We start from the raw sequence: 13,342 nt of genomic DNA, 5'->3' as shown, positions 1-13,342 counted from the left end.
TCCACACTGAGGTCGTTTATGAATGCTCACAGATAGAATTTGTCTCCTAGAAAGAAAAACTGTATCACAAAACAGAACAGCCATGCTGGCCTGCCTGGGACTAATCCCTTCCCAGGAACTACTCTCTTCCCTACCTGAATATGCATATGTTTCATAAGAGGCCTGCAAACATGAATAATGTATGACCTCTGTTGGAGGAAGAGATTCCAGGACTAGGAAAATGTTCTTCTCCTTGGAGGAGTACAGCAAAGCATCCAGAGGGAGCTAGGACCATGATCCTGAGCTACTTTAGTTTACAAATGTTGTCCTCAATGCTGGGCATGTGTGATGCAATGTTTCAACCCTTAAGACAACGATACTGACAGAATCTGGAGGAAAGAAGCCTAGGAGACAGTGTTAAGTATGCAAGCACTGAATGGGAGGCAAAGCCCACGCTGAAAGGGGAGGTAGCAGAGTTGTCACTCAGAGTAGTGGTAGGATAATTCTGACTTGTGTTTTATGTTATTCTATTGTCTGTAGTTTGTCTCATTTTATTAAGCGTGAGGCACACCAAATTTGTCAATCACTCTGGTCATGTCTCACGCTGCTCCTTTCTGGCACACGCCTGTGTCTTAAAAATTGTAGTATTTCAAGCACTCAGCCCTCCTTCCAAGGGGCTCTAGGTACAACCTGGGGAGAGGGAGTCTTTAAGCTAGAGGGCAAGAGGTTAGAGGAGAAAGGATAGAGGCCAACTGCTAAGTCTGTTCTAGAGTCTAGACTACACAGACTAGGGTGAGATGGAGACCTACACCCGGCACGGATCACAGAACAGGAGGGGACACTTGTATGTAGAACCTTGGAAATAAGGCTGAGTGCTTGAAATACTATGATTTTTAAAGGCAGAGCCCCTGGACACCAACAGAATCTGGGAAGGACCAAGAATCACAGAGTATTAGAATGAGAATTGGTACCTGCATAGCCATAAGAAGCTGCTGTGCGTGTGCGTGTGCATGTGTCTGTGCCTGTGTGTGTGTGCAAAAGCATGTGAGGAGACAGTTGTCTAGAGCCATAAAGGCCTTCATACACGTGCTCACACACACATGCATGCACATCCATGCACACGTACGCGCGCGTGCGCGCGCGCGCGCGCACACACACACACACACACACACGCACACGCACACAAACACTGTCATCCATTCACTCCGGTTCTTCACTGTTTCCTTTGATGCTTTCCAGAAATATCAAAATTGCAGGAGAGGGGCAGAGTGAGCTGTAACCGGAGTGACTGATAAAATGAACCAAAATACAAACAACCAGGTAACATGAAATCCAAGTAAGAAACACCCTATCTACTCTGCATAAGAGATCACCCCAGTATCCATACTTCAGAGCTGTATTGACTATGGCTCGGCCATTTAACTCTGACATAAGCACCTTTCGTAATTTCGGTAAGACTATTGGTAAATCTGAGAATATAGTTATACTTACCACCTATAAGTTGAGAGAGTTTTAATTAAGATAATATCTGCAAGGGTTTTATCACAATGCTCTGCAGATAAAGTGATTGGCAAATTTTTGCTCTGTCACTCTATCTGCCCACGATCTAGTTTGAATGAGAAGCAACTATGGGAAGCCACAAAGTAACTACTGTGGGCTAAGCTAGTATTGCAAAATACAAAGACAAAAGAGCCCACCTGAAGTCAATAGTCTCTTAGGAGCACCAACTGGACAGACACCTGCAGAATAGCCTATTGCACCACTAGCAGAATAACCCACTGGGGAGACTAAGAAATGGATTTGTCTCTGGCAACGCTGTGGGTAAACCAGTCAGCATGATTTCTGGTGATGGTGCCAGGAGAAACCTGAGACGACTAAAAGCCTCATCTACCTCCCCCCCCCATTATAGTACTCATAATTTAATCCTTAACAATACCTGTTTGAAAGACTGAACCATGATGCCTCCTCTCCAGAAATCATTAACCTGAAAAGCGTCCACTGAGGCAGTTAGTTATGACTGTATATTTTTATGTAGCCCCAAGAACAATGTTTTTCACAGCAAATCCCAGTAGTTCTGCAAAAACATATAATCACTGCTGGTTCTGGTTTCTATGCCTGACAGATAGTGCAGGAAAAAGAAAGTATCTTTTAAATCTTGGACGGCCTGAAGCTCCAGAGGTCCAGCTTAGCTCTTGGTTTTCAACAAGCGCCTTTCTTAGAAGCCACCAAAGGTTATTATCAAATAGTTTCTGGCCACTAGAGATAGTGTCCCTCCTAAATGTCCTTCCAGTGCATAGCACAGTCACACACTCCACATTACACCCTGGTAGAGATTCTTCACCGACTTCTCACTGTTAGTCAGGCTGAAATATAGGGCTTTTCTCTTCACGTCATCTGCTTCCCCTTGGCAGAATCCCACCTTAGCAGGAAGCTGCAGCTGGACACTGTAGGATTCTTTGGGGTGAGTTCCAAAAACTGAAGACCATTGGCAGGATAGAGAAAGAGGGCATAGGAATCACATTCATCGGATGCCAGAACGGCCTGGAAAGTGTTCACCTGTGGACAAAAAGGAATTGCAGACACCCTTAAACAAAGAAATAAACAAAAGAAGAAAATCAGAACACAGGTAAGGTGTTCCAACAAGGGGGCGGAGGCCAGATCCTTTTTAGGATTTCCCCATGTTGGTTTTGAACATAATCTCCTTTAGAATCCCCTCTTCAAATTACAAATATAATTTTGTAAACCATGTGTTATTTTTTAATCTTTTCTACCAATTTAGATCAAGAGCTAAATTATGCATAAATGAAAAACTGGTTTAAAATCTTTAGGATTGCAGGGAAGAGGATGAAGAAGAACTAACTAACACTAAGGATATTTGAAAAAGCCATATGAAGGGCCAGAGAGACGGACAGTTAAGGGCACAGGCTGCTCTTCCAGAGGTCCTGGGTTCAATTCCCAGCACCTACTCACCCATGGTAACTCACCCCTGCTTGTAACTTCAGTTCCAGGACTTCTGACAGCCTCACACAGACATACAAGTAGGTAAAACGTCCAGAACATTAAAATACAAAAGCCATATGAAAAGCTACTTGCCAACTTACAACGAACGTTACAAGGTGGGTAATTCTCCTTCCATTGGCTACAAGTTCTCAAAAAGTCCAGAGCTAGGTGTAGGACACCTTGCTCTCAAGTTGTTGGTCGAGGATGTCACAGAGATGATACCAGAGTTGTCAATTCTCATTGCTCAGGGCTACCCATCAGAATGTGATGGTAAGATCCTATAGCTGTTGACACCACACAAGTAGGTCAAAGAACTTGAAGAAATCACACAGACCTGCCTGCACAGTACTTAGCAGGAAGCTTCTACCCCTACTAGCTACCCTTTATGATGCTAGAAGATGCTATGCAGACTATTCTCACTCCACTGTGACTACTCAGGGCTACATAACAAAAGCCCTGGCAAGATGTACTCCTGGGAGCACCATAAATAGCAGGAATATAATGAGAATCACCAATCATTTTCTGGGTGGATTTAAGGTCTGCACTACAAGAGGAAACTTTTGCCTGGCATTGTAAATCTGGTCAGGAAAACCATGGCAGACAGGCTCATAAGCCCTGGGAGTGAACAATAACTACTATTTTCTTAAATGGATGTATAGTATCAAACTATACCAGTTACAAACTCATAGATTAACACAGCTCTTGCTGGTCATTGGGGGAGCATCTTCATACAGTGGATGGTAGTTAATACACATTCATAACTAGTCCGAGTATTGAGAATGAACTCTCTGTGGAGAGCTCAGCCACAGAAGCTCCCACCATTTCAAGTTCCCTCAAGGCTCAGGGAATATTGGAAAGAAAAGAGGTGGAAAGAGTTTAAGAGCCAAAGGTCGGAAGGAGTTGGATCAAAACAATGACATGTTCTCATGATATGGTCGTTGAACTCACAAACTCAGTGCAGTTGGTGTCCAGCAGAAAAGCAAACCACTCAACATTCCAGCACAGATGTGGTAGGGCACTGAAGCCCCTGCCTGCAGCTGAGAAGATTCTGTCACTTGAGAAGTGCTAGGGGAGGGTTTTCTTTAGGGGTATGGTCCCTAGTGAGGGGACCATGCTGCAGTGGTGGCCCCTCACTCATGAGTAGGCTTCGCTGTATTCAAGGGATTATTAGAACAAATACTGGGGGTAAAGTGGATATACTGAAATATACTGTATCAATGTATGAAATTCTCAACAAATAACATTAAAACAGTGTATTTAAAAGTGTTAAGGTTGTAAGCTTTCCAGTCCAAACTCTTTTGAGAGTTCTGGACAAGGAACAAAATTGACTTGCTCATTCCTATACCCTCAGTTCTTATTTTGTGTCTGAATGGCTTTCACATCCATATATCATATTAGCATCCATGCATGCACCCACCCATGCATCCATCCATCCATGCATCCATCCATCCATGCATCCAACCATCCATGCGTCCAGCAAGCCATGCATCCATCCATCTAGGCATCCATCTATCCATCCATGAATCCAACATCCATGCATCCATCCCCATCTATGCATCCATCTATCCATCCATCCATCAATGCATCCATCCAGCATGCATCCAGCAAGCCATGCATTCACCCATCTATGCATGCATGCATCCATCCATCTATGCATCCATCCATCTATGCATCCATCCAGCATGCATCCATCCAGCATGCATCCATCCATCCATCCATCCATCCATGAATCCAACATCCGTGCATCCAGCAAGACATGCACCCATCCATCTATGCATCCACCCATTGCCTACTGCAGGCCACACTCAGTCAGGAAGCAGCTGATCAAAAGGCATCCTTACTGATTTCACAGCCAAACTCCCTTTCCTTTTCAATCTCTTTACAACACGAGTTATCTTGTCACATTGCAGATGAAGAAAGAGACCAGGGGCTTGCTTAAGGTCAGACAATGATTAATGGTGGAAGCCAGCCAGACCCAACAGCTCATCCCCTGCAATAGACAGTCATCTGAACTCTACCAAACAAGCCATTCCAGGACACCTGCTCTGACCCAATCTCCCTTCCCAGGCTCAGATCCACTAAGCCCTCTACAGAGTGTTTCAGGGTCCCCACTCCTACTAAGTGCTTTGATGCTGTGTCCATATTTCCCTGCACCAAGAAAATCCTAACCAGCAAGCACTGCCTCCTGGGGGTCGAGGACTGTGATTCCCTGCGGAACCCCTTCCATCCTTCGGCACCCACTATGTTGGTTTTCCAGTATGTATTTGGCTCCTGTTGGTTGTCTGGTTTGGCTTTGGCCTCCACTCACTAACCCATCTGAATATTAATTCATCGGGGTTGGGTACCCGCTAAACCACATTATGTTTGATGCTGCAGTCAGGAAAGAGCCAAAAAACTATGCCCCAAGAGCCTGAATTATAGGAGAGAGGAACAGCCAGGACTGGAATTTTAGGAGAGTGACTGGGGACAGGCATGGTGGCAGAGGCCACAGAAAAAGGAGAGTGTCCAGGACACCAGAGTGGGGTAGGGTAGCATCACAGTGGCAGCCAATGAATGAAGATAAACACTGTGGGAGCCAAAGCACACCTAGATGAGAGTTGGAGTCTGAATTAACACCAGGGTGACTGTGGAATTACTCCCTGATATTTCATTTACTGAGTTTCAAAGGGACCTTTTCTGCCATTACCACCTTCTTCCACCAAAGGATTAGTTAAGGGATGCTCCACTGTCTTAGACTCTGTAGTTGGCTTCTCTCACTAGATCATATATGCTTTACAATTTAATAGGGAACTGGGGAGACATTTCTCTTACAAATACTCGCTTTATAAAGAAGGTGGATGACAAGAAGGAAAAGAAATCACTTATTGGTATCATTACCTCTTCATCTTGCTAAACAAGACAAACTGACACAGCAAGACCCTCAAAACTGAATACAAGGAACGAATGTGTCCTTGTGTTTTTTTCTGCCTTGTTCTAGAACATCTCAAATGTTAATTTTACCTTTCTGACACGTAATACTTTGAGGTTTGGGTAATAAGACAAAGAAATGCAGATATTAATATAGTTTCAAAAAAAAAAACTCTGTAGCTCCTCTGTATTCTCTAAATGGAAGAGTCTGCTTACCTTCCTTGTTTTTCAAAAAAAAGTGCATGAATTCAGTCCCCACATTCTACATTTGTTGCAGCTGTAGTCCTCAAGTATGTCATCTGCGGGGCTTGACCCTCCCCACAAAGGTCAACCCCTCTAAGTTTCGAACTCAGGTACACGAAGAACATGCGTCATCCATCATCAGTCAGGGTAGGGCCAGAGGCTGAGAAAGCTTTATTTCAGTAACAACAAAGTTCAAGTAGGAGAGAAAAAGCTGAACTAATAATCCCATCCTTAAATAACCAACTGTGGAGGCTCCTGGTATGGTGGCCACAATCAACTTCACAAGATAAGGGAGAACCAAGGTTCTAAATTTACAGAAATTCCATATGATAAGGGCTATCTACATGTGGAGATCAGAAGGCAGTGGGGAGGAGGTCTGGGAAGAAGTGAGGAGGCTGTGATGGGAGAGCCTGACTTTTAACCTGGAGATCTGCACATGTAGTGTCTTTTTTGCTCTATGTCTCTTCTGTGTCACCTTTTGGCAAAGCACTCACTTCAGATGGCAAGTTTTTAATTTCCTCATCCCCACTAAAAGAGGCAAATAACAGAGGAAAAAACAACAAAAACTTCCTTTTAATATAGTTTGTGATCCCAAAGTACATTCCGGAAGAGTTGAGCTGCTTGAAATCTGCCAAATGGACCCCTTGTCAGGGCTACAGACTTCCACACAGAATCGCTAAGAGGCCACTTCATAGGCTCTGAAGAGCCTCCCTTAGAGACACCCTCTGTCTGACTCTTTTCCAAAGGGAAAGGCCCTCACATTCCCAGGGACAAGTTTTCCAAGAGTCCTCCACAGCGGTTCTGAAGGTAAGCCCTCAGTTGCACTGCCAAAACCTGTACAAGAGTCATGGCCTCCCAACCTCCCCAAAGAGAAAGAGAGAGTGCCAGCTAGGAGAGGAGCTCTCCACAGGGTGGGGAGCAGTACAAAGAGGATCAGGTCAGAGTTGCCCAGCTGCAAGGTCTCCAGTTTCCTGTTCAGACAGAAAACCAGAAGGCTTCTCAAACATACCATCCAACAAGGGTAAAACATCAACCAGCAGAATGACATCTTTACAACAAGGGATTTGTCTATTCAGCCTTACCAAAATGATAACAAAATAAGAAATGAGGTGATTCCTTCCTGGGGGACAAAGTTCAATGCTCAGTCTTCTTTAAGGACACATTCTATGGAGGTGTAAGGCCACTGTTTCTGGCCTCCGATGTTTGGTGTGAACACCAACCACCACTTTGTATGTTACTTTTTCCCCATTCCCATGGGGACACTGATGTACTTGGGGTATTCCAAATTCACCCCTGTACTGCAGAGTTAAGAGAATGCCTAATGCTTTCACGATGGCATAGTGTATCCTCCTTCATATGTAGTCTTCAAGGACACCTAAGCAGTTTTCTTCAACCCATTTTCATATATCTAGTTATTCTCTATCCTCTCTGTCTTCACTGACATGTGGTAAATTACACACGTACTGTTTCTGTGGACTCTAGCTTCATAAATTAAGAGCTCCAGCTAAATCCAAAGTTCTTGATCAACAACTGTCACCTCTGCACCAACTCAACACCCACCATTCCATGTTAAAGCATCCAGGGACCAGCTGTGATGCATACTATTAGCTGTCAATCTGACGCTATCTACAACCATCAAGGAAACAGTCACCAGGCATGTCTCTGATAAAGTATCTTGATTAGATTAATTAAGGAGGGAAGACCCACCCTAAATATAGACACCACCATTCCCTGGGCTCAGGCTTGCACTGCATACAAAGAAGAAAGAAAGCTTATAAACAACACCCATCTTTCTCTGCTTCCTGGCTACAGATACAATGTTTCCATCCTTTTCTGAAGCAACTTCCAGGCTCCCATCCCTCTCCCAGGATGCAGCCCAGACTAGGGCAAGCTCTCCTACCACTCACTCTCGGTTCCCATTCCTGTGGTCCTTCCAACCCAAATGAAATTCCTCATCAACAAAAACCTTCGACATACTATCTAATTCAGTTCTAGATAACACCCTCTTCCCCAGTGAGAACACAACAGCCTTCCCCTGACACCAAAAACACACAGAGCAACAACAACAACAACAACAACAACAACAACAACCACAACCACAACAAAACAACAACAAAAAACGGTACCATTCATTACTCAGATCTTCCGGCCATAACCTCTTTGCTCTATGAAGTGACAGTTTAAGAAATCTCAGATTAACTAAATGAACAAACACTTTATTTGTCCATTTTTGTAATGCAGTTGCACCATGCCATTCTTGCATGCCAGGTAGAACACTCTGTCACACCCAACGTGAACATCCTGGAGGGAATGAAGAGAGCAGAAACATTTCACACGGTAAAGATATTATTCATCTGATGTCATTTCCAGTGACTAATATTAATATTGCTATACCAGATGTCAGAAAACTATGTAGAGATCACAGAATCTTCCAGGCAAAGGAGATTGTTGTGTGCCAAAATCTACCTCAAAAATAAAAAAAAAATCTATCAAAGCAAGAGTTCAATCCCACGGTCTTCAAAGCACTCAGAAGAGCCTTCCACAGGAGTAATTGAGAACACATCTTGTGCTCAAAACCTCATCAAATGGAACAAGTCCTGAAGCCCATTCAGCCTATGGCAATATCTGAAGAACAATATGGATGTTTGGAAAAGTTAAAAAACAAGAAAGCTACAGAATTTTCCCCACCAAATTCCCCTGCAAAAAGATAAGAAAAACAAAGGGGAAAAACCCAAAACAGCAATTTGGACAACCCTCCTCTTAAAAAGTACTTACAGAGAGGGCCAGAGAAGGCTCGAAAGGTAAATAAATCCCTTGCCTTGAAATCCGAGTTCAGTTCCAGGAACCCATGTAAAAGGAGAGAACTGGTACCGGGAGGATCTCCTCCCAATCTCTGCATGTGCACCCCGCTACGTGCACACATAAATCATACAAAACCACATACCATACATGTCCTACACACATACCATACACACACCCCACATATATATCATGCACACACAAGTGGCCTCAATGCAGTATGCACATACCATACAAACACCACACACTCACACACAACATGCACACACCATATGCATATGAACACACCATACAGACACACACAAGCACACACATTATGCACATACACGCATCATACACATAAACCATACACAGACACACACATCACACACACACATATACAAACACACACATAATGCACAAATGCAGACATACATACACATCATGAACATGCAGACACACAATTTCATATACAGCATTAACATAGATTATTTACATACACACTCACCATACATAGACATACATATTCACATGTAGCACGTAAACATATACGTACACATACATGCACACACAGAGAGAGAATAAAATGAAATAAAACAACCAAGTCCTTACATAAAGGAGTTCTACCACAAGATCGTTACATGGCAGGAACAACACATCGCCTTGGTTAATTCTCATGACAACCCTAAAAAGTCAGCACTACCATGTCAATCTACAGCTTAGAAAATGAAGCCTGAGGGATTGTGTCTTCCAAGACCACTGCTGCAAGTGTTTTCTGCCTTGTTCCTGACTTCACAAGTACTTGGAAGGTGTAATGAAAGAATTACTGTGCCTATGGGTGTTGCTCATTCATGAAGGACATACTTAGCTAACCTTCATGAGGACTTGTGTTCAAGTCCCAGAACTGCGAATGAAACTTAACAGTGGGGCCTGTCTTCTCTAGCCCTCTAGCTGGCTGGCCTGCACCAAGGAGGCAGTGTTTGAGTTGAAGGTATTCTGTTGAACTGTAATTGAGATGTCAAAGCCAAGGCTAGTCAGTAAACAAAACTGGATGTTATCCTGTCAAGTAAGAACCTGAAACTTCAAACAATTTCTCCATCTCTGCTGGTGCAGGCTTCAGGAAAACATGTCTCTTCCTTTAAGTTCACAGAACAAACTCAAGAACAATGGGCAAGCTCTTAGGGAAGACATCACTTCTGTAGCTCAGAGGTACTAGGGGAGTTAAAGCAAACACAGATTTGCTCCAGGTCTATGGCATTTTACAGCCAGGTGGAATTTCACAAGAGGACTCTGTCTCTACCTACCCCAGGAATGAGGCCATTTACCCTCACCCACCCATACCTGCTTCACATGTTGCCAAGACCAAAGCCAGAGCAGAGTTGGTGTTTTCTCCAGGGAGACTGCAAAGCAGGCTCCTGCAGACAGAAGTATGTAAACTGTTACAAAGGCAATGTGGAGAAAGCTACAGGGAACTTACTAAGAAGTTCATGGCATGCTTGCTCACTCTCCTGTGATGTCAGCTCAGGCTGTGCAGTGTTTTGACACTTTAAAAAGTGTTGGCTTTGAAGAGGTGACTCAGCACCTTGTAGTCCTTTCAGCATGCTAGCTCAAATCTCTGTATCCATTGTCAGTCAAGCAGTTCACAACTGTCTGTATGTAACAACTCCAGCTTCAGGGGGCCCAAGCCCTCTTCTGGCCCTACCAGCACAAGCAGACAAAGAGAAAGACACACACACACACACACACACACACACACACACACACACACACAAATAAAATAAAAACCTTATAAAGCATTTTATAGTATTGATTATAGTAAAAATGTCACGGGAGCAACCTTAATGATCACTAGGAAGGGTGAGATTTTATAAGGTTGTAATAAATGTTACAGAAATACACTGACCAGAGCATACTAAACAGCAGAACAAGCAAGTGAAACAGTAATATGGACACTGTGGACCCACTGTTGTCAACGGCAACAATATTAAAGAAATAAATAGAAATGTACACACGAACCTACAGGATATTTTTGGTTTCTCCAGACAGGGTTTCTCTGTATTCTGTCCTGGAACTCACTTTGTAGACCAGGCTCCTCTAGAACTCACAGATATCTGTTTGCCTTTCTCACTCTACTGGGATTGAAGGTAAGTGACACCACACCCAGCTCATACAAAAAAAAAAAAAAAAAAAAAAAAAAAAAAAAAAAAACGAAAAACAAAACAAAAAAAAAAAAAACAAAAGTTGTTCCTTTTTAAATTTCCCAAATTTTTAATTTTTTGATGAATATATCATTAGAACTATTTGTGTACTTATAGGTGATTCCAGAAAAAAAAAAAAAAACCTGTAAAGTGCCTTAAGTTCCCTCAGGGTCTTTGGTATCTGCACCTTAGTCCCTCATTTTACTAAGCTATTTTCTTAGTGTTGAGGAGGGGAATCAAGGGAATGCCTCTTAGCCAATCTCTTAGTTTCCTTTTCAAGCCCAACCCTTCTGTTTATTCAGCTGCAGGGTACCCCATGCTTACCTCTCCAGACCATGTGTCCCCAGGCCTGTCCTCCTCCTAGGCGCCCACTTGCTCCCAGGTGGCCAGGAAGAAGTGGGTAGGGGGGAAGCCTGTGCACAGGTAACAAGCAGCCAGACTCAGCACAGCCCAGGAGGTGTCCTCCATACAGGATCCGGCCACTACTGTGACTCAAGTGGATGTCAGCCAGGAATGGGGCGATGGCTGGGAAGTCAGTAGGAAAATCAGCAACGACATACTAAGTCTCCCTGGGTAAGTCCTGGGTGGAGATGATCCCATTGGTGCCCATCTACAATAAGACCACAAGGCGGTGAGACAGTTCAGCAGGTAAGGGCACTCTGCTGTCAAACCTGATGACTTGAGATTTAGGACCCGACAGAAGGTGGGATTAAAAAAAAAAAAAACAAAAACAAAAAACAAAACTGGTTGTTCTCTGCTCTTCACACGCATAAGGTAGCACGTGAATCCCGCCCCACATAAACATTTTTTAAAGGGCAAAACGGTGGTCGCTCAAACTGGTGGTGGGCAACCACCAGTCGAACGCACCTACGGTCCGATTTGCTTTCGAGTCAAGAAGACTCCCTCCTCTTGGGAGGTTGAGACACATCCAGGGTAACAAACTCAACTTTGGCGACAGTGATCAAGTGCACTGCGACTCACAGGTGCGGCCGCTCTTGAACCCGCTCATCTTTCTCCACCACTGCACACCTTGGGTGCCGTGTCCTTAATTAGATTGCTATACCTGTGTGCACAGCCTCCCACCGCCCCTAAAGGCAAACCGCACTAGCCGCCTCAATTTCATCTTCCTGCCTGGGAAGTCGAAGTAGAGGGGGACGGTTCCAGCTCTCCCTTGAAATGATCCTTATTCCTCCACAGTAGGGATCAAGAAGCTGCAGCACCACTGCTAAGTCCGGTCCCCAGCGGCGATGACAGTTAAACATGGAGGTTAGTTGCTCCACACCCTGGGAAGAAACTACAACCACACACCAAGTCACGCACCTCTGGGAGCTGAACTTACGTAGAGGTTGCTGAACTGGACACCGTAGAAGCTACTTCTACGTACTGCTTGCTTCACCGCCGCGGAGCTTTCAACGTCGCCCTCCCGCAGCAGCCGGTCTCCCCACGACTCCCCATAAGGAAAGAGCTCTTCAGGATGCAGAGCCCCAGCTCGTGACAGCAGCACCAGCACCAGGAGCAGCAATAGCGGTGATGGCGGTGCCAGCCGCCTGGCTGTCCGGTCCCAAGACATGCTCACCCCTCCCTGGCTCTGCCCTCCATACCTTGAGTCTCTGCAGGCCACTGTGCCCTCCAGACGCCCACTCGGACCTTTGGTCCGAAATGCGGGCCCAAACACCGCGCTGATTGGCTACAGCTCTCGGCCACTGACCAATCAGCGATTCCGAGAAAGTTTGCCAGCGGCCACTACAACTGACTTTCATTAGGTTTTCTAAGACTGCTGTAGTTTGGTGGAGCAGCCAGCCTGGGAAGGTGAGACTGTTGGCCAGATCTGGTCTGGGCTGTCCCAACTACTCCTGGGCTACCCACAACTCTCCAGTATGGATTATTGAAAGGAAAATTATACAGATTTGAGGTTTAAAAATATGAAGTTAAAAGAATAAGTTTTAAATTCAGACTCAGGACTAAACACTGTGAAAAGCAAGCCCAGGCAGCCCCGCCCTGCCGCTAGAACTAACAGACCATAAAAGGAAAGGAATGCAGAACAGACCAGGAGTACCGGATCTGACTCACAGGCCACCTGGCAGGAAGAGATAAGCCCCCAGCCCCCGACATCCAGGACGCCCCAAACCTGCCAATGTGTGTAGCTGTACCTTATTACCTCATCATGTGAAATAGCCAATCATATGTGAACATGTCTATGTGCCTCGTTTGAATCCACCAATCCCCATAACTGTGCA

The 13,342-nt window shown here is 44.6% G+C and overlaps 1 pseudogene across 1 annotated transcript; it reads right to left on the bottom strand.

Moving 5' to 3' along the window:
- Positions 1 to 1,986: 1,986 nt before the first annotated feature.
- Positions 1,987 to 12,771, bottom strand: Nid2-ps16 (nidogen 2, pseudogene 15; annotated as a pseudogene). Its single transcript, NR_172213.1, has 4 exons — positions 12,426 to 12,771; positions 11,430 to 11,715; positions 3,081 to 3,263; positions 1,987 to 2,535 (listed from the first exon to the last, which is right to left on the bottom strand). The product of NR_172213.1 is annotated as a nidogen 2, pseudogene 15 (transcript).
- Between the last annotated feature and the right edge of the window lie 571 nt (positions 12,772 to 13,342).

The sequence above is a fragment of the Rattus norvegicus genome, chromosome 3, assembly GCF_036323735.1.
Source record: "Rattus norvegicus strain BN/NHsdMcwi chromosome 3, GRCr8, whole genome shotgun sequence".
In the NCBI taxonomy this organism is placed as follows: domain Eukaryota; kingdom Metazoa; phylum Chordata; class Mammalia; order Rodentia; family Muridae; genus Rattus; species Rattus norvegicus.
This window is presented reverse-complemented; position numbering and strand designations above follow the sequence as displayed.